The sequence below is a fragment of the Mesoplodon bidens genome (genome assembly GCF_964165515.1).
Source record: "Mesoplodon bidens genome assembly, chromosome: 7".
Taxonomy (NCBI): domain Eukaryota; kingdom Metazoa; phylum Chordata; class Mammalia; order Artiodactyla; family Ziphiidae; genus Mesoplodon; species Mesoplodon bidens.
The window spans coordinates 62450003-62470758 of record NC_138164.1 but is presented as its reverse complement, the minus strand read 5'-3'; the positions used below and the strand labels follow the sequence as shown (position 1 = coordinate 62470758).

General features: G+C 36.4%; 1 protein-coding gene and 1 pseudogene across 3 annotated transcripts in view; both read right to left on the bottom strand.

The window, feature by feature from the left end:
- The window catches only part of UVRAG (UV radiation resistance associated), a 308009-nt gene that overhangs the window by 102362 nt on the left and 184891 nt on the right, over positions 1 to 20756 (bottom strand). The window lies entirely within an intron of this gene.
- On the bottom strand, positions 5937 to 7423 carry LOC308620118 (tomoregulin-1-like; annotated as a pseudogene). Its single transcript has one exon. The product of its transcript is annotated as a tomoregulin-1-like (transcript).

Here is a 20756-nt window from a genome sequence, read left to right as displayed (position 1 = left end):
TAGACAAGCAACTGCATCTGCCATGGCCCCTCCCACAAGCTATTATCTTTATAAATTTGGTGAACATCTGTATATATCACTTTTTATACTTTTAAAATACAGATGTTTAAATGAACAATGATAGATCATGTATATCATTCTGCAACTCACTTTTCCCCTCAGTACTGTTTTTTAAGAGGTATTTTTGCTGATATAAATATGTAATGCATTTCTTTGAACTCCTAATTAGTACTCTATCTTATGGATATTCAGACTTTACTTCTCTACTTCCTTACTGACGAAGATTTAGGCTGTTTCTATTTTTTTTCTAATTTTTGCCCTCCTTTGAGCAACTTTTTCTAGTATGAATACAGTTTCTAAGTATGTCCCCATTTTACTAGATTCCTCCAGAATGTTGCTGATGCTAACCATAGAGAACAATGTGTAGCTTTGGAAGTAAATTTGACCTGTCTGTGACTCAGGTTACACATCAATACAAGGGGAATAATAACAGCATTAATCTCATACTGCTATTGTGACTATATAATTTTCAATAGTACCTGAAACATAGTAAGAGCAACTATAATTTTCTGAGTGATTACTTTTGTTGTTATTAATCTTTATATTCCTAGAATAAAGTACAGAGCCTACTCATATCTGTCGTGGGTTTTTACTGTGTGCACTTGGCTAAATAAGAACTATTTCCCAGAATACCAGCACCTGTGTGGATCCAGGCTAGAGCTGAACAAAAACTGGCATGAGATTTGGAGAACAGAAGTGAAGCAGCAGCCATGATGCTCTGAAGTGAATGGTGGTTAGACCCAGTAAGAGACAGACATAGGCTGCCTGCAGATTCCATCTGGTCTTGGTGCTCCTGTTCTGCATCTAGCTCTTGTTCCCAACTGCTGGTGCTGCTGACAAATAGTGACTCCAGGCCCACTAACAGATGCAGTGGTAACAGTCCTCCATAGATGTTTCCCCACCTGCTCTCCTTTGGGGTTCCACTCGGCAGCTGGTTAGATCTTGCTTCCCACCTCCTGGCCTGAGCTGTCCAACCTGCACCAAGCTTCTGAAGGGCTGGTTAGTGACTTTCTCTGATCCTCCAACTCCCCCTTTTGGATTCTTCTCCAGCTTCCCCCACAGTTTTGTAATATCTTATGCTCATAATAAATCCCTTATACCATAAGACTCATAGTGATTCTGCTTTCCTGACTGAAATCTGACTGATGGAATTAATATCCTTTCATAATTCTTTGAGCTGTTTCTTTTAACTACTGAACCAAAAGCTTTTTATATTGTCTGGATTCCATCCTTCTTTCTTTCCTTCCTTTCTCCCTCTTTCCTCCTTCCTTTCTTTCTTTTGCTATTTACATGCTAAAGTTTTCACTCACTAACTTATAAAAGGAAATTTTTGTTTTAAATTGAATCTTGACAGGAAGAAGAGATTCTCCCATGATTTTCTGGACAAAAAACCAAAGTCTCCAAAAAGTATTTGGGTATCCTATTTATTTTTTAGCCAAACTAATTTCTGATATATTTTCATAAAAATCAGAGTAGCAGAAGGCCTAGTTAAACCAGGTACATATATGTGTACATTCGTTTATTCAGATATTTTATGTCCTTCATTATCATTTTTATAATGTTATATATTTTTCATTGATAAAGGTCTTTCACATTTTTATTAAATATATTACGAGGTACTGATATTGTGGTCACTCTCTATTTGGTTATTACTGGTATACAGAATTTACTTAATTTTCATGTTGATCTTATATCCCACAAATGTGCTAGTTTTCTAATTCTAATAGTTTGCAGATTCCCTCACAGCTTCTACATAACATTCATATCTGCAAAAGACAATTTTGTCCCTTTACTTAAAATATTTATACTTCATCTCTTTTCTCCATTTAATTATATAGACCAGGACCTCAAGCATAACGTTTTTAAATATTTAATTGTATAATAACTGGCATCCTTATCTGCTTTCTTACTTTAATGGAAATAGTTTCACTATTTAGCCTAATAGTTGTTAATAGGATTGATAACTATTCTTTAGCATTTTAAGGAAATTCCCTGTTTTTTCTAGTTTTCAAATAGTTTCTATAACAACGACTAGTACTCTTTACAATCATTTGAGGCTTTACCATGTGCCATATATATTTTACATATACTGGCTCATTGAATCCACCCAAACACCTAATGAGGTGGGTACTATTATTATCTCCATTTTACAGACAATAAAGTAAAGCGTTGGGAGATCAAGTAATTTGTCCAAGGTCACATGATATAACTGTTTTCTAGTATTATTTAAAAAAAATACAAAACATTTCTCAGATTAAAACAACATATAAATCTTAAAAGTTCTCATTACAAGGAAAAAATTTGTAACTTTGTATGGTGATGGATGGCAGCTAGCCTTATTGTCGTCATCAGCTCTCAGCATATACAAATATTGAATCATTATATTGTATACCTGAAACTAATATAATGTTATATGTCCATCACACCTCAATTTTTTTAAAAAGCCACTCATTTATTAGCTCATATTTTTTTGTAGGTCAGAAGTCCAGGCACAGCAGAGTTGGTTGGGTTCTCTGCCCAACATCTAACAAGCATGAAATCAAGACAATACCATACACAGTAAGTAAGAGTTTAGATTCAAACTCATGCCACCTGGTTCTACACTTTATGCTCCTAATCAAAACCTATTATTGTCTTTCTAAATAAGTGTTGAATTTTATTGAATGGTTTTTCTGCACTTAGTAAAAAAACAACCACATGATATTTCTGTTTATCTGTTAATGAGTGAATTATGTGGAAGACTTTTTAGTGTTGAGCCACTGACTCTTCTCAACTGCCAGATTCAGCTTGCACACATTTTAATTTATATTTTTGTATTTATGTCCATAAATCAGTTTGTCTACCAAGTCTGTTTTTCATATTGTCCTGATCAGGTTGTTTATTAAATGCCTTCAAGGCAAAAGCTTGCTCACCTTATCTCTCTAGGTTCTTGCCATCACTCAGTTTTTGACCTAAGTATTCTTTATTTTACTGTTAACTAATAGATACATTTAAGATTCTTTTTTTGGGCTTCCCTGGTGGCACAGTGGTTGAGAATCTGCCTGCAATGCAGGGGACACGGGTTTGAGCCCTGGTCTGGGAAGATCCCACATGCCGTGGAGCAACTAGGCCCATGAGCCACAACTACTGAGCCTGTGCATCTAGAGCTTGTGCTCCGCAACAAGACGAGGCCGTGACAGTGAGAGGCCCGCGCACCGTGATGAAGAGTGGCCCCCGCTCACCGCAACTAGAGAGAGCCCTCGTACAGAAACAAAGCCCCAACACAGCCAAAAATAAATATAAATAAATAAATAAATAAATAATTTTTTTAAAAAAAGCATTAAGAGAATGATGATCAGAAAAAAAAAAAAAAAAGATTCTTTTTTTTAATCCTACATTTTCAGTGTTGGTCCAGACATCTCTTCTATCATGCTCTGGAAACAGATCTTATTCAGTTTTCCCATTTCTTTTTAAATCAATTTTGTTCTATTTTATATACTTTTTGCTAAAAAATTCCATTCTACCTAAAAGTTGTTCACAGTATGTTATGATTTTTCAGTCTCTGTTGTATCTATGTGTCTCCTTTTTTGTTGTCATAATTTCCTCTCTGTATTTTTTTACTCAGCCACTTTTAAATAATACTTTTTCATTGCCATTCCCTCTAATCTCTATTCCTAGAATATTCCTATTAGATACATGTTGACACCTCTTAATTAACCTCTGTGTCCTATAACTTCTGTCTCATATATCTCTTTATCTCTCTGGGCTGCATTCTGGGTGACATTTTTCATTTCTAGTTACTATTCACAAATTCTCTGCTTAAGTGTGTTTAGTCTACTATTTATGAGGGTCTTTTTAAAAAATACATTTTTCTATGTCTTTTGAGTCACAACTACCTATTTCTTTTTATTTTTTATTTTTAATTTATTTGGCTGCACCTGGTCTTAGCTGCAGCACACGGGATCTTCATTGCATGGCAGGTGGGATCTTTTTAATTGCGGCATGCAGGACCTTTAGTTGCGGCATGTGGGATCTAGTTCCCTGGCCAGGGATCGAACCCGTGGCCCCTGCATTGGGAACATGGAGTCTCAGCCACTGGACCACCAGGGAAGTCCCAACAACTACTTATTTCTGTTTCATAAAATCTCATTCTTTTTTTATGGATGCTATTTCCTCCTTTGAGAATTCTGAAATTCTTAAAAGTCTTTTTTTATATTATTATTTCTATTTCCTTATATGTGTATTCTCCTATTTTTTGGCCTTTCTTCATATGTTCATGGATTTCCCCTTTGGGTTTCCTACCCCCAGGACGTTTCATAAAAGATTAAAGTAGAAAAGAGTCAACTGAAAGAGCTATAAACAATTTAACCCTCAGTAGTGTATGACTCCTAGATGAAGAGAGTGTATACTCAAATTGAGTTTTAGTGTCTTCCAGGAGTTCAAGTGTTTGAAACACAATAGAGAAAAGAGGAATATTTTACTCAAAAGACATCTGGTAAACATAATGATTATCTGAGTTCTAGGAATCGATCTTTTTCTAATATTATCTGATGTTGCTCTGTGTATACACATGTACATTCAGGCACACCCATGTGTGAAACTCATGACAATGAATCATTTCTAATTTAATATTTGTAACCTTTTATTTCATTGGCTAGTTTTGAGTGTGAAAACACTGCTTATTGTTCCTCTGAATTAGTCCTGTCAAACAATTAGGTCCTGATGTCAGCATATTTTTGCAGGGAGTGAGGACTGGGTCATTTAAGCATAATTACATTATTTTCACTGGAAAAGCCAAAAAAACTGAAATAGATATTCTGAACTAATAACTTTTAAGTTGGTCCTAAAACTTTATCTAAAAAGTACTTTCTAGTCAATAATCGGGCCTTTACTCTTAGTGACAAAATGACTGTTGAGACTAGTCCCAAACCACCCATCAACCAGCCATATCATTCTCTGCTCAAAATCAGATTGTCTTTCTTGCTCTCCCAGGGGTATGTCTGATGAATCTTGCAATGTGTTCATAAGACAACGTAAAGAAAGGAGTGTTACTGAATAAAAGGCACAAAACAAGGTATTTTTATTATCTCTCAAATTACATAATAAGCTGAGATAATATGCTCACTTTCTTAGTCTGTATCTGCTCTATAAAAACATCTAGCCGTTACAGAATTGATTTTAAACTAATCATTTATTTTAAAAAGGAAAAAAGATGGTTTTAACTGTTTTTTTTAAATGATAGAGTAGGCTTTATTCAAATCTGTTTGTTAAACAGACTATTTTCACAACATCTAAATCTACTTTTCAGTGATCCGTTCCATCATTGCTACCATATACTTTTAAAAATTCAGAATTATTTTTTCAAAGAGAGAAATGATCAAATTCCAGTTCATACATCTTATAAATATTTTACATCTAACACACACAGCTTTACAGTTCATGCAACGGGTAGTGTCTAAAAAATCGGTTAATAAATCTCAAGAACATTGAAATGGCTAAACACAGTGTCTTCTAGATTTTTTTCATAAGAAAAGTAATCTGTAAACATCTTTACCTTCAGTTCAAGCTTGGTCATTTGCTGTGGTCATTGTGGAAGAAGTGGGTATGACTTTATAACCACTTGGAAGTGGTCCATCTTTGCAAAAATATTACATTCCATGGGTAAAGAACAAGTCTTAGAATTACCATGTAGTACAAATTTGTGAAATCAATTTCTGTATTTTAAAACAAAGACTACTAAACAGTCCAAAACTGTTGTAGCTGAATATTCTAAATATGAGCCAACAGTACTACACTAAAAATGTCCAAAAAGAAGGCCTCTGAAATAAATATTTCCATTCTTTAAAAAAAAGACTTAATAAATGTACATCACATCATCAGTATGCATATAAAAGTCATCAGTTTAAACCATTCTGGAAATATGTATCTGAAGTAAAATGGCCTAGGTTTTGCTGCTGTCGTCCTCTATTGTTTTTAGGGCATTTTCTTGTTATGCACATGACAACTGCTACTAGAATGGCAATCTGTACAGCTCCAATAATTGCTGCAGTAAGAACACGAGTGAGCTTTTGCCTACTTGGCACTACATAGAGAATACTATAGTCTGTCTTTTCACAGTGCTGTCCAGTGTAACCAGATTCACATCTACAAGAAGCCTGAGTAGAATGAATGAATTCACATTTTCCATGGATACAGTAACTACTGAGGTTTTCAGGGCAAAGCATGTGGTTTCCAATATAAACATCTTCCCTTTGATCACTAGCATCTTTCACATCTGGTTGATATTGTAGTCCATCATTTTTCTTTCCCAACAAACTAGTGTCATCTGTGTCTGTGCAATGACCAAGATGCCTTATATCAATTTGTTCTTGTTTTATATAAGATGCTTCTCAAACAAAACAGGGATTGTTATAGGAACTCCCATCAGAAGCAGACACGGGATTAAAACTGTATCCACTGCAATCTATATTACATACACCCCCAACATTCTCTGCATCTTCATCACACTCAGCTTTATATTTGCAAGGTCCACACTTGGAGTGTTTTCTGTGAACACCTCTCCCTGCCCCTTCCTCTTCTCTCTCTCCAGATCCAGGGCCATTATCAGAGTAGCATGGTCCCCTTGGTACTACTATTATCTCTTCCTGGTGCTTACAAGCAGCCCTTCTGAGAAAGCATTCATTTTGGTATGTGTCCCCATTTGATCCACAGATGGGAATATAATTTGTATGGCACATATACATAACTTCTGAGAATTTTGTGCCTTTTTGGTTTTTTGGCTGTGTTGAGTCTTCGTTGCTGCGCTCGGGCTTTCTCTAGTTGCAGTGAGCGGGGGCTACTCTTCATTGTGGTGTGTGGGCTTCTCATTGCAGTGGCTTCTCTTTTTGCGGAGCATGGGCTCTAGGTACATGGGCTCAGTAGGTGTGGCTCTCGCAGGCTCTAGAGCGCAGGCTCAGTAGTTGTGGCGCATGGGCTTAGTTGCTCACAGCATATGGGATCTTCCGGGACCAGGGATCGAACCCGTGTCCCCTGCATTGGCAGGTGGGTTCTTAACCACTGCGCCACTATGGAAGTCCCTGCCATTTTTTTTTGAATTTTATTTTATTTTTTTATACAACAGCTTCTTATTAGTTATCTATTTAATACATATTAGTATGCCGTTTTTTTGAATTTTATTTTATTTTTTTATACAACAGCTTCTTATTAGTTATCTATTTAATACATATTACTGTATATATGTCAATCCCAATCTCCCAATTCATCCCATCAGCCCCCCCATTACTATAATCCAAAGACCTAGAAAAATGTCTCTCAGGCAGTACATAATTACTGAACATTTGATGAATGAATGAATAGGTGAGCAGGTTCATTTATGTGTTTATAATTCTGATACTATGAACCCTGACTTTGAATTAGCATTTAATAATAAAAATACTACAAAATTGAGTTAAGTGTCTATTCCAAATTGCATGCTAAAAAGACAGGTAGGTTCCCCCCCAAATGATACAAAATGAGAAAGGAAACTTCTTTCAATTAAGTGTGACCAACCTGTATCTTCTTAGAACAGAATACTGCTTATCATTTCCCCTAAAAATCTCTGAAGGAAAATAACATGCTATTTATTTACCAAATTCTTTTCAACCACCTCAGGAATCTCCCATTTATTTATTTATGTAGAGACCACAAATAATATAGAAGCCAGAAAATAATAAAAGAAAGTCTTGTATCTCCCATACAGAACACTATTTAGCAAATTCAATATTAGGAGGTGACTTCTAAAAAGTTTTTCCTCTAGTAACTAATTTTTTAAAGTCAGAAATGACAAAATTATGCTACTGCACACTCAAAAATAAATATTCCTTCTATGGAATATTTTACAACAGAAGTTGACTCAATAAATTCATTCGTCATCTACACATTTTAAAAAGGTTTAGTATAGCTGTCAATCAAACTCCAAGAGACTTGCCATTTCTCATTAACTTTCCAACTGTATATTTATACAAACTAAATAATAAAATGCTCCAGTTGCTTACTGGTGTGTTTAATTAACTTACAGCAGTAAATTTCTATAACTAACTACCGTTAACACTTCTAGTATTTCATCACTAGACTCTCCACATCATGAACCTGGGAGTCATCATTTATATTAATGGGAGTTACTAACAAGCAGGATGGGAAGAACTAATTCTTTTGTAAGTCTTTAAAAAAGGTTTCCAATAATATAAATGAGTAGCACTCAAAATTCTTGGCATTATTATCATCAATATTTCCTCAAAAGTAAATATGGAGAACCACTATTATAAATCTAAAATTAATCAAAAAGCAAGAACTGGTATATGAAAATTATATGAATTATGAGAAAAAGTAACCACCTGCATCAACCCTGTATGAAAAGGAGATGCTGTATACACAGAAACATGTATTCTAGCCTTAAAGGAAGTAGCTTTAAGAAAAAAAGGGGGGGGGGCTTCCCTGGTGGCGCAGTGATTAAGAATCTGCCTGCCAATGCAAGGGACACGGGTTTGAGCCCTGGCCCAGGAAGATCCCACATGCCGTGGAGCAACTAAGCCCATGCACCACAACTACTGAGGCTGAGCTCCAGAGCCCGCAAGCCACAACTACTGAGCCCACGTGCCACAACTAATGAAGCCTGCACGCCTAGAGCCCGTGCTCCAAAACAAGAGAAGCCACAATAAGAAGCCTGCTCACCGCAACAAAGAGCAGCCCCCGCTCACTGCAACTAGAGAAAGCCCACGCACAACAACGAGGATCCAACACAGCCATAAATAAATGAATGAATGAATGAATAAATTTATAAAAAAAGAAAATTATGTTTCACTGTAATGGAGACCCTGAAAGGAATAGTACAAAAGGATAGAGTCACTTTAAAAAAAGTAAATACTACCTATATAATTGTGAATAATTCCAATACAGAATAATAGAGGTAGCCAAGAGATAATTTAATTTAATTATCTACATAATATAGACACAATAAATATTCATAGATAGCATATATGTAAAAGCTACTCAAAAGCCTAATATATAACCAGGAGTGAGGCTGTTAGGTTGAGGAAGGTTTGTGCAGATTTAACTGTATTTTCAAATTGCCCTCTGAAACAAACTAATTGAAACTCTCACAAAGGATAAGAGTTCCCTTTCATCTATATGCTCACCAAATTAGGTACTAAACAGACATTCGATTTTTGGCCAGGTTGATGGATGTAAAATGGTATCTCTTGTGGTGTTAATTTGTATTTTCCTGATTACTAGTGAGACTAGTAAAATACTAGTGAGTATTTTTTCCTTATGTTATTAGACATTTAGGGTTTGTTCTTCTGTAACAGCTTCCTTATACACTATGTCCATATTTCTGTTGGGCTGATAGCTCCTTTTCTTATTAATATATAAGGGTTTTTTTCCCCACATATTCTGGACTGACTCTTGGCTGATCTATGTGATATGAATCTCTTCTCCTAATATGTGGCTTACCTTTTCATTTTGTTTTTGTTTTCTTTTGTTATTAGCAAGTTTTTAAAAATGAAATCAAAGTTATGGATCATTTCTCATATTATGGTCTGTATGTTTCTGTGATTTATTTAAGAGATCCTTTCTGAATTAGAAGCCATGGACTTCTCAAATTTCTCATTTCTACTTATTATTATCACTCCATATACAAATATTTACTGACTGACTATTATATGCAATGGTAATTTTACATAAATTCCCTCTTTTACTCTTCACATTTCTCTAAAGCCAGTGCACGGAGACTAGTGAGGCGAAATAAACTGGTTCAAGATGTGCTTGATACTGAAGTTCTTTCAGAAGAGTGAAATGGAAAAGCCATTTCTCCTTTCCTAAGTTTAGAAAACACAACTTTTATTATTCACATGCCAATATATATAGCTTATCCCTGTTAAATAGTTATATATGGAAGTGACTATATGTTTAAGTCCAATTAGTCATATATTTATTATAACCAACCTGTGATCCAGAACAATTTATAAAGATATATTACTATGCTTTGAATAAATGGATATATGTATATTGATATTAACCACTCAAAGCTAATCATCTTTGAAAATAATTTTTATTTTTACATCAACTAAAGATTGAACTACTAACTTATCCCTCTTTTATTTATGCCTAAAAGAAAACTGCTGAGCAACTTGAAGTCACTCACCAGGCTGGGTGAGAAACTAGATGCTTTGGCCAATGGAAAGGTGCAATACCTGTTTTGTGCCAGGGTGTGTGTGCTTCTGTTGTATCTAGCCTTTGCTTGGGCAGCTCCTAAGCCTCTTCCACACTTAGCAGCTCAGATGTTTAGGGGCCACCTCCTAAAGCATGCCTTTGCTGGCTGCTCAACTCATCCCCAAGTATTTCCAACATGACCCTTATAATGCTGAGGATGACTGTCTACTGACTTGCTCTCCATCCCTGATGCCACTTCAGCAGCTGAGTAATTTCACCTAATACCAGCATCTTGTGCAGTGACAAACATGTACTAGTCCTCAACATATGGTTTGACTTCAGTGATGAAACTCTTTTGTAATTTAACTCTCCTGTGACTTAACTATACATGAGTTAACTCTCATATCAATTTTTCATTTCAAGGAATTAAGAGAAAAAAAACTCTGAAAACCAACTGATCATTTAATCCAATTCAGAAGTTACATTTGGTGATCTTGTAACTGTAAATTATTGTGGGGAGAGGCGTAAAAAATGTCAGTGAATAGAACTCTCTGGTTAAAAGAATGATATAAATTTGTTTTACAATTACACTATTGTCCAGGACATAAATGTTATTCCTAGAAAACTGTCTAAAGAACTATTATAATAAGATGCTTTGGGAAGTTACAGTAAGTTCACATCTACCTAAAAATAATTTTCTTACTCTTTCCACCTATTTATTTCTTCAGAAAACCAAAAGATTCCACAAATCACTTACTCCAAACTCTCTGGCTTGATATAATTATCCTCATATCCCTCATTATTTGCCTACCAAAAAATCTAACATAAGAATTAAAGGAAAGAAAGATACTACTTTCAATGTAACATCAATAAAATTAAGTCTTATTTATTAGAGTAAATGATTAATTCATATCAGAATCCAAAGCATCTATGCCATCATATGATACACATTAACAACAGACGGCAGAAAGCCAGTCCATGCTACCTGGAGAACTCATTGATGCTCTGGGGACCTCCTGTTGAGAAACACTTATTTCACATATTCTAATAATGTAACAATCTTTAACCCATGACATAGCCCACTATTAACTAAATATATTATTCCTCTACTTTCCCTGGTCCCTCAAAAGCGTTACATTGAACCTCTCTACACTGATTTGAGCACACTGCAAACCAGAAAAGCAGTAAGTTCAAGTTAGGGTCACATGTCAGAGTCATCTGGTTCTCTTTTTTATTCCACTGTCCCATTATATTACTGTATTTTAATTTAGTTGGTTGCAGAAAGCTGAGATGACAATAATACTAGAGAAGACTTCCTCATCCAGATAATAACATCAGCACTGTAAAACACACTTCATTAAAAACAACACACACAACAATATGCTTCCAAGTGTCAGAGATGAAATGGCTACACAATTACTTTTGACTCATTTTCCACATTCCCCCTCTCTCAGTGGACTGCCTAATCTCCATAAGGTGTTCATTTCCTGTTTCACCCAGCAACCACCTTCTGCATTTTTATTTTGTTGATTTCTGCTGCCTAAAATTTCCATGGGGATTCCTCATTTTAAAACACACTCTTTGCTCTCACTCCTGAACACAGCCCCATTAGCATGGCTGCCTGTGCCTTGGATTACAACAGGCACTGAAGTTAATAGCTTCCCATGGTCCTAAGGGAGTGTATGAAACAAGGATTGTCCTGGCCAGAGCATCTAGAGTTAAAACTATGGGCTAGAGCATGGAGTGTCAGATTACTTAATAGCATTTGCAGAAACTGAACATCCCTTTTGCTCTCCTAGTTCAATTCAAAAAATATTTATTGAGTGTTTACACAATACAAGGCTCTCTGGGTAAGACAATGGAGTAAGTTTCATGCCAAGTAAGATGCAGTTTCTACACTGAAAATATTTCAGACAAGAAAAAGACAACTCTAATACATCACTTGTATCACACTGGGTTGTTGTTAAAATGAAATGAGAACATATATAAACATAACTCATTTCTGAGATACTACAGAGAAAGAATTGTTCATAGGATTACAAAAGGCTACAACAGTCCATCAAACTATGGGGAATTAGAAAGACGTTATGAGGAAAGTTTTAGGTAATAATGGAAGAGCTTTATGTACAACCACAATTAGGTTATGAACTGAGAGGGCACTGGGATAAGACTAAAAAAGTAAGTAGCAGGCCAGGCTGGGAACTGTTTAACTATTTGAACATGCTCTACATTCCTTTTAAGAATAAGGGTTTCAGCATTCCGCTGAACTGATAGGTTCTAAAACACAGACACTTACTTGACTCATTAGCAGATATTAGGCAGTAAACTCCCTGAGTAGTTGAAGCAAGAAACAAGCCTGCAGACCTGCAACAGTTTTTTTTACCCTGTGCTCTGGGAAACTTCATTAGTCCTTTCCATTTACACCAATGACTGAAAGACAATGTACCTCGTGGCATTACTACAAAAAGAAATCTAGTACTATTCTACTGGGTTGCATTTTTAATTTTCCTTAACCTTTTCTTAGGCCCACCTTTCCTTTTAGCACCTAGAATTAGAAAAAAATAAAAATTACATGGCTGCCTGGAATTACTGTTGCAAAGCTCAATGTATACATAATAGTAGGTGCAAAATTTTATTGAGCATCTTCTGTGTGCCAAGCACTGTGCTTCATTTAAACCTCATGATAATCTAGTGGCATAGATATTATACCAGGTGAACCAAGACTCAGAGAGGACAACCTTTCCCCAGTTGCTCAGTGATTAGAGGTGAAGTCCCAACATAACTTCAAAGACTTAAGTGATTAAAAAACAAAAACAAACTCTGCCTAGTTTAAATAAATTGAGGAATGAGAGAAGAAAAGAGAGGCATTTTGCATTGTAACTTTTAGAGGAAAAACAAATGTTAGATAAATGAGATTTAAATAATTAACATTTTCAATAAGAACACGGTGACTCCGCTTAATATATAGGAATTCACATCATGGCATTTTTCACCAGTGAGCTTCCCCTAAACCAGGAAAGGGGTATTTCAGTCTCATATATAGCCGCCCCCCCTTTTTTTTTGCGGTACACGGCCTCTCACTGTTGTGGCCTCTCCCGTTGCAGAGCACAGGCTCCAGACGCGCAGGCTCAGTGGCCATGGCTCATGGGCCCAGCTGCTCCGTGGCATGTGGGATCTTCCCGGACCGGGGCACGAACCCGTGTCCCCTGCAACGGCAGGCGGACTCTCAACCACTGCACCACCAGGGAAGCCGTATAGCCCCTTTTTGATAAATATACTTCTTCCATCTCCTAAATGCTTGCTTAAAAGTACTACGCTTAACAACTGGACCATCTTCTGGGCTTGATTCCCTCAGGGGGCCAGATCAATGTAAAGACTTAGTTAACTTCTTATTTGACCTTACTTCATCTTTTAACCTCTTCCTGCATTTGTGAAATGAAGGGTTGACTCATACGACCTAAGAATATTCTGACTGGTTTTAAAACACAAAGTCTACAATGCTGCATGTACAGAAACATTTTTTTTCATCTTTATTTTTGTTCCACTGTGTACCCTTAGGTAGTTATAATGGAGCTGGACTACAGACATTTGGGAAAGTTTTCACATGGACAGATTTTTCAACTTAGGTCACACTCCTGTAATCAAGTAGAAAACCTGAAAGAACTAATAATTTTATTCATTTCAGCTATATTAGTCACACTGAAAAATATTTGTTTGATTATACTTTTAAGGTGCACAGCAAGAAAAAATAGAAAACCAAAGCATTTGGTTCACCCTCTGCCTCAAGTCATCACAATCACTGTTCAATATAAAGGTCTGAGGTCTGAGTTCCTGACTACTTTAAATGCCAGCATCTGAGCAACAACCTATAATAAAATGAAGATGAAAGGTTACAAAAAATGTTCTAATTTATAGGATAAACAGTAGAAGAGTTGAAAATTAAGGCCACAACACTTAAGCCTAAGCATCATGTGAAAATCTCCCACTTCTGGAAGGAGGCCATCAGATTTAATTGGACACCATGAAAGTAAACATGCTAATTTAGTGAAAACAAGGACTACTTCTTAACTCTCCACATTAAAACAGCTTGATTACAAACAGAAGCTGAGAATGTTTATAGGAAAGAATTTAGAATTTTTACTTAACAGGTGTTAAGTATGCCTAAAGCAGAGAAGAATAGCAATGAGGAGTCAGAATTAGTCTGAAAAAATTTAGGTTTTCAATACATGCTAATGAAATCCCAAGGGTCAGTCACTATTTCTATAGCGAATCTGCTACTTATGCAAATAAAGTTCAAAGTATTCTCACTGATTCAAGGAGACACCATTAGAAAAAATTCTCATTCATTTATTAACAGGTCAATGTGGCCAGGCCAAGAGGTAGGCTGAAGGAATACAGAGATAGGGCATCAGTCTGATCACTGCCACTCAGCAAATTCCTTTGTCCCTTCCCTCCTGGCAAAATGCAACCTGGTTATGCTGAAGGGGAAGCTCCATAAACATCCAGACATGCCAAGGTGGCTGCAAGGTGGCTCAAGTCACAGGCTTGGGGATCTCGCCAGCTCCTTTATGTATAAGTATGCATGATGGCCATATGCACCCCAGTCACAAAAAGGTGGCAGATCATTAAAACTGACCATTCCTTCTCTCATGAGCATGAGATCCACATGCAATGACTACGATCTGGGCCCATTATTGTCTGATTTTGGATATATCACAATTTCTTTGTACTCTAGAATTTATTTCTAAAAGAAATCAGAATCAATCAGGTTAAAAAAGCAATTCCTGGGGTTTTAGTCAAGATCTTCCACAGGAATAAACATAAGCACAAAAAAATCCACAAAATGGGAAAAGCAGCACTACCACTTCTCTTGGTTCCAATAATTCCACTAAAGAAAAATAGCTGACCAGCTTTTACAGATCTGTAAAAACCTTGTCAGGGACAGGCCAGGAAGTTTCAAAAGTGCCTGCCAATTTACACCACTCCCTATTTCTCCTTCTGAAAATAAAACAAAAAATTTCAGACATCTTTTGAGGGCTTGAAAAAGCCAAATGCTCTGACCAGCTATGTCGTAGCTCAATCTATTAAGCTAGTCTATTCTGAATGTATTACCTAACAGACAGTTAAGTAGCACAATAACAATGACCAACACATTTCATTTCAAAAATCACTTTAAAACCTACTTTTCAGTCCTCAGTGAAAAAAGAAATAAGGGGTAAAAGAACATTGCAGCTAGACTCTGGCTACATTCCTTCGTGTTTTGTGGTGTGAGCCTCAAAATGAAATGCAGCAAAGATTTCAGAGTTTCCCTTTACAGTGTGCAGGTGCACAAGTAATGATTTAGGCAAGGCATCAGTCCAGACCTGGGCTTCAAACAGACCAGACACAGGAAAAAACTAGTTTTTGGTGTTTTTTTCCCCCTTCTAGCAAAACTAGCTAAATAGAGCTTTGAACCCTAATATATCACATTCCAATAGCCAGATGAAACAGGTAATCAGAGAGGGCAGAGGCTGAGGATTCCTAGGCCTATTACAATAAGCATAATTTATCCAATGAGTCATTTAATTCCTATTTTCCCATGAAGACCTGATTCCACCTAATACCCTGGAAAGGTTCACATGAAAATCAACACACTCAGGAGAAAAGAAAACCATGTCTAATCTGCTCCTTCAGTCATCCAGGCTAATAACTGAGAGGCTGATTCAATCAACAAGCATAATCAATAAATGTATTTGTATTTAGATATTTATTTACACATCTATGTTGTTCCAAAATGGATCTGAAGTGCTTTACTGCCCAGTGAAAATATTTGATAGTTCATAAAATCTAAGACAGCATCAACTGTGAACTGCATCATTAACTTATGTACCACTAAGAAAAGATAAATGCTATCAATCATGCCATTAATTGTAAGATGTATCTCATTTTTAGCAATATTAAAATGTCGAAAGTATTTACATTAGAATCAATAAAATACAATTTGTGTTTCAGTGAAAAGGGGAAGATAGAGGTATAATATAAAATTCGTTCACTAAAAAGCAATTCCTGTGGTTCTCCTGGCTGCCAAAGAAAAAAATGAATAACATCATCACCAAAATCTCACTGGCCTTCCCAGATTGCTTCGGAAAATCAATCAATAAACAAATCATCACTACTACTCACACTGGCTCATACTACTTGGAGTGCTCACATGTTAAGCTGCTCCTTCACAAATTAAAGTGTGCAGCTGATCTGGATACAGAGTATTTATCATTTCAGGAGCACCCCTCCTTCAAGCTCCTAAAGTGATTTTCCTACATAACTAATATTTTAAGGCAGATCATCATGCACAAATTTGATAAAAATCTGGAGAGATATTTAATTTTCTTAATATGGAACCTACAGAAGGTTGGGAGGCATTCTCCACAAAGCTACAAGGTCATCTCTGTGAAAGACATATCTGGTTATGGTATTCCCTCCTCTTAAAATTACCTAGGGGTCCCTTCATCCCTTACAAGTAGTCTTTTTCATCATTACACAAACAAATGGAATGGAGTCAGCAAAAATGGTACAGTAAGTAGATCAAAGGACTTGTCTCTCTAGAGAAACATTGAAAAAAAAATCAAGCAAAAACTGTCAGTCAAAGGCTTACAACAACTGGCTGAACAATGAATCAACAAAAAGGAAACTCAAAATCAGAAGGAATGCTTTGCAGCATTTTTACGTACCTTGTCCTTAACCACCTCTCCAGCTCAGCAGTGGTCGCAAAGACAGCAGCCTGCCCTTGTGGGGCCCTGACCCCTAGTTCTTAACGGAGCAGAGCAGATCTTATTCTAAAAAAATTTGGGTTGGTTTGTTCTAACTTGTCTGGGGGCGACCTGCAGGACTAATGCAAGGTACTTGCCTTTGTTTTGCCTAGTCAGAACTCACTCAGTGAGGAAAAGCAGAAGACACTGCTCAAGAAGTAAGGCAAACCAGGGCTTCCCTGGTGGCGCAGTGGTTGACAGTCCGCCTGCCGATGCAGGGGACAAGGGTTCGTGCCCCGGTCCGGGAAGATCCCACATGCCGCGGAGCGGCTGGGCCCGTGAGCCATGGCCGCTGAGCCTGTGCGTCCGGAGCCTGTGCTCCGCAACGGGAGAGGCCACAACAGTGAGAGGCCCGCGTACCGAAAGAAAAAAAAAAAAAGAAAAAAAAGAAAGCTCTCATATCAGTAACCTAACTTTACATCTAAAGGAATAGAAAACAAAACCCAAAGCTAGCAGAATGAAAGAAATAATAATGATTAGAGTAGAGATAAGAGACAAAAACAACAGAGAGAATCAACAAAACCAAAAAGTCAATTCTTTGAAAAGATCCATCACATCTTCTTATTCTAGCTAAAAGTTTTTAGCTACAATAAGAAAATGAAAAAGACGCAAACAACTAAAATCAGAAATGAAAACAGGCATCATTAAAGACCTTACAGAAATGAAAGGGATTATAAAAAATACTGTGAACAACTGTCACCAACAAATTAGATAACCTAGATGAAATGGTCTTATTCTTAGAAACACACAAATGATATAAACTGAGTCAGGAATATATAAAAAATATGAACAGACCTATAATAAGAAATTGAATCACTAATCAGAAACCTCCCAACAAAGAAAAGAGCAGAACCACTTGGCTCCACTGGTAAATTCTAACATTTAAAAGAAGAATTAACAGCAATCCCCAAACTCTTCCAATAAAGTAGAAGAGAAGGGAACACTTAACTTCATAATGCTTTCTATGAGGCCACTATTACTCTGACAGAAAAGTCACGCAAGAAGACTATAGACCAATATTCCTTATAAATATAGATGCAAAAATCCTCAGTGAATTGCTAGTAAACTGAAGCCAACAGCTTATTAAAAGGCCCTCTTTGCAGAAATAGAAAAGATGATCTTCAAATTCATATGGAATTGCAAAGGGCTCTGAATAGCCAGAAAAGTACTGAAAAAGAACAAAGTTGGAGGATTCACAATTCCCAATTTCAAAATTTATTGTGGAATTGATATAACAATAGACATATGAACCTGTGGACTAGAACTGAGAGTTCAGAAATAATCTATGGCTAATTGATGTTCAACACGTGTGTGCCAAAGCCATTCAATGAGGAAAGAATAGTCTCTTTAACAAATGATGCAGATACAGCTGGATATCCTAATGTAAAAGAATGGAGTTGGACCCCTAAGCCATAACATATACAAAAATTAACCCAAAGTGGGTCAAAGACCTACATATGAGAGATAAAATGATATGACTATTTCAAGAAAACGAAGGGGTAAATCTTCATGAGCTTGGATTTAGCAATGGATTTTAGATATGAAACCAAAAGCTCTAGAAACAAACACATACAAAAAAGATAGATAAATTACACCTAATGAAAATCCGAAACTTTTATGCATCAAAGTACACTATAAAGAAAGTAAAACAACTATTTTAATCTCCTCTTATTCACCCCATTGATAAGAGACCCCTAGGGTCATGGGGATGGTTGAACACTCAACATCTGACACTGGACATACGAGATTAAAAGCAGATTACTGGTCACACATATTCAAATCCCAGGGGAGGAGGACACCGCATGCCACACAGGCTCACATGGGGTTACACTTGAGAAGAGAGTGAACAACCAGGAGCTATGGGTGGCAGGCTCTGTAGTATGAAAAGGACAGAGTGATGATGATTGGTTCCCAGGGGAGGATGTGATTGGTTTGTTTCCATCATTACCCATCTGGCAAGGAACTGAAATTCACTACTCAGGAATAAGCAGAGACTATCTAGACCCCTGAATAAAGAGGGTTGTTTGGATAGGGGGCCTGATCCACGGGAGCAGAGTTGGGAGGGACTATTCAAGGCCCTCCTGGTTTCACCAGATATCCAGGCAGCACATAATACTGACCTTAATTTTAGGCCTTAAACTGTAACAACAACCTAGAGAATGGGAGAAAATACTTTCAAATGATTTATTTACCTGATAAGAGTCTAGTATGCAGAATATACAAAGAAGTCTTACAACTCAAAGAAAACAGGAACGACCCAATTAAAAATATGGGCAAGAGGTGAGGGAGATTAAGAGGTACAGACTTCCATGTACAAATTAAATGAGTCACGGGTTTGAATTGTACAGTGTGGGGAGTATAGTCTTAATTATGTAATATCTTCGTATGGTGACAATAATTAGACTTACTGTAGTGATCATTTTGAAATGCACAGAAAAATCAAATCACTACGTTGTTACCAGGACATAGTGTTGTAGGTCAACGGTACTTCAAAAACAAACAAACTCATAGGAAAAGAGATCAGGTTTATGGTTACCAAAGGCAGAGGGGTAAGGGGTGGGAGGAAATTGTATGAAGGCAGTCAAAAGGTACAAACTTCCAGTTATATGATAAACAAGTACTAGGGATGTAACATACAACATGATTGATATAATTAATACTGCTGAATGTTATAAATAAAAGTGGTTAAGAGAGTAAGTCCTAAGAGTTCTCATCACAAGGAAAAAATTTTTTTCTATTTCTTTAATTTTTTTCCCTAATAGGAGATGATGGGTGTTCACTAAACTTACTGTGGTAAGCATTTCATGATGTATATAGGTCAGTCATTATGCTGTACACCTTGAACTTTTACGGTGCTGTATATATATCAATTATATCTAAAAAAAACTGAAAGGAAAAAAACAGGCTGAAAATCTGAGTAGATATTTCGCCAAAGAAGATACAAAAATGGCCAGCAAGAACATGAAGAAATGCTCAACATCATTAGTCATTAAGGAAATACAAATCAAAAGCACAATGATATGTATACCACTTTATACCAGGGAATGTAAGCTGGTGTAGCTGTTGTGGAAAACAGTTTGGTGGTGCCTCAAAAAGTTAAACATAGAATTATCATATGACCCAGCAATTCTACTTCAAGTTATATGCTCGAAAGAACTGAAAATGGATACTCAAGCAAATACTTGTACATGAATGATCACAGCCAAAAAGTGGAAATAACCCAAATGCCCATCAATAGATGAATGCATAAACAAAATGTGGTATATACATTCAATGGACTATTATTCAGCCATAAAAGTACATGAAGCACTGATTGTGCTCAATGTGAATACACTGAAAATAGTAGGCTAAGTGAAAGAAACCCTAAACAAAAGGTTACATGTTGTAAATGATTCCAGTTACACGAAATATCCAGAACAGGTAAATCCACAGAGACAGAAAGCAAATGGGTGGTTGCCAGGGACTGAAGAAAGGGGTTACTGGGTAGGAGAACAGGGAGTGACTACTTAATTGATACAGGGTTTTCTTTCAGGGTGATGAAAATGTTTTGGAACTAGATAGAAGTGTTGATTACATAATACCATGAAGATACTAAATGCCACTGAATTGTACACTTTAAAAAAGTTAGGTTATGTGAATTTCACCTCAATTTTTTAAAAAGAGCAAAGAAACCATACTCATGTCCCCTTCTGTCAAACATATATATTTCAGGCTCTCTTTAAATAAAAGGTTTTGAAATTGAAA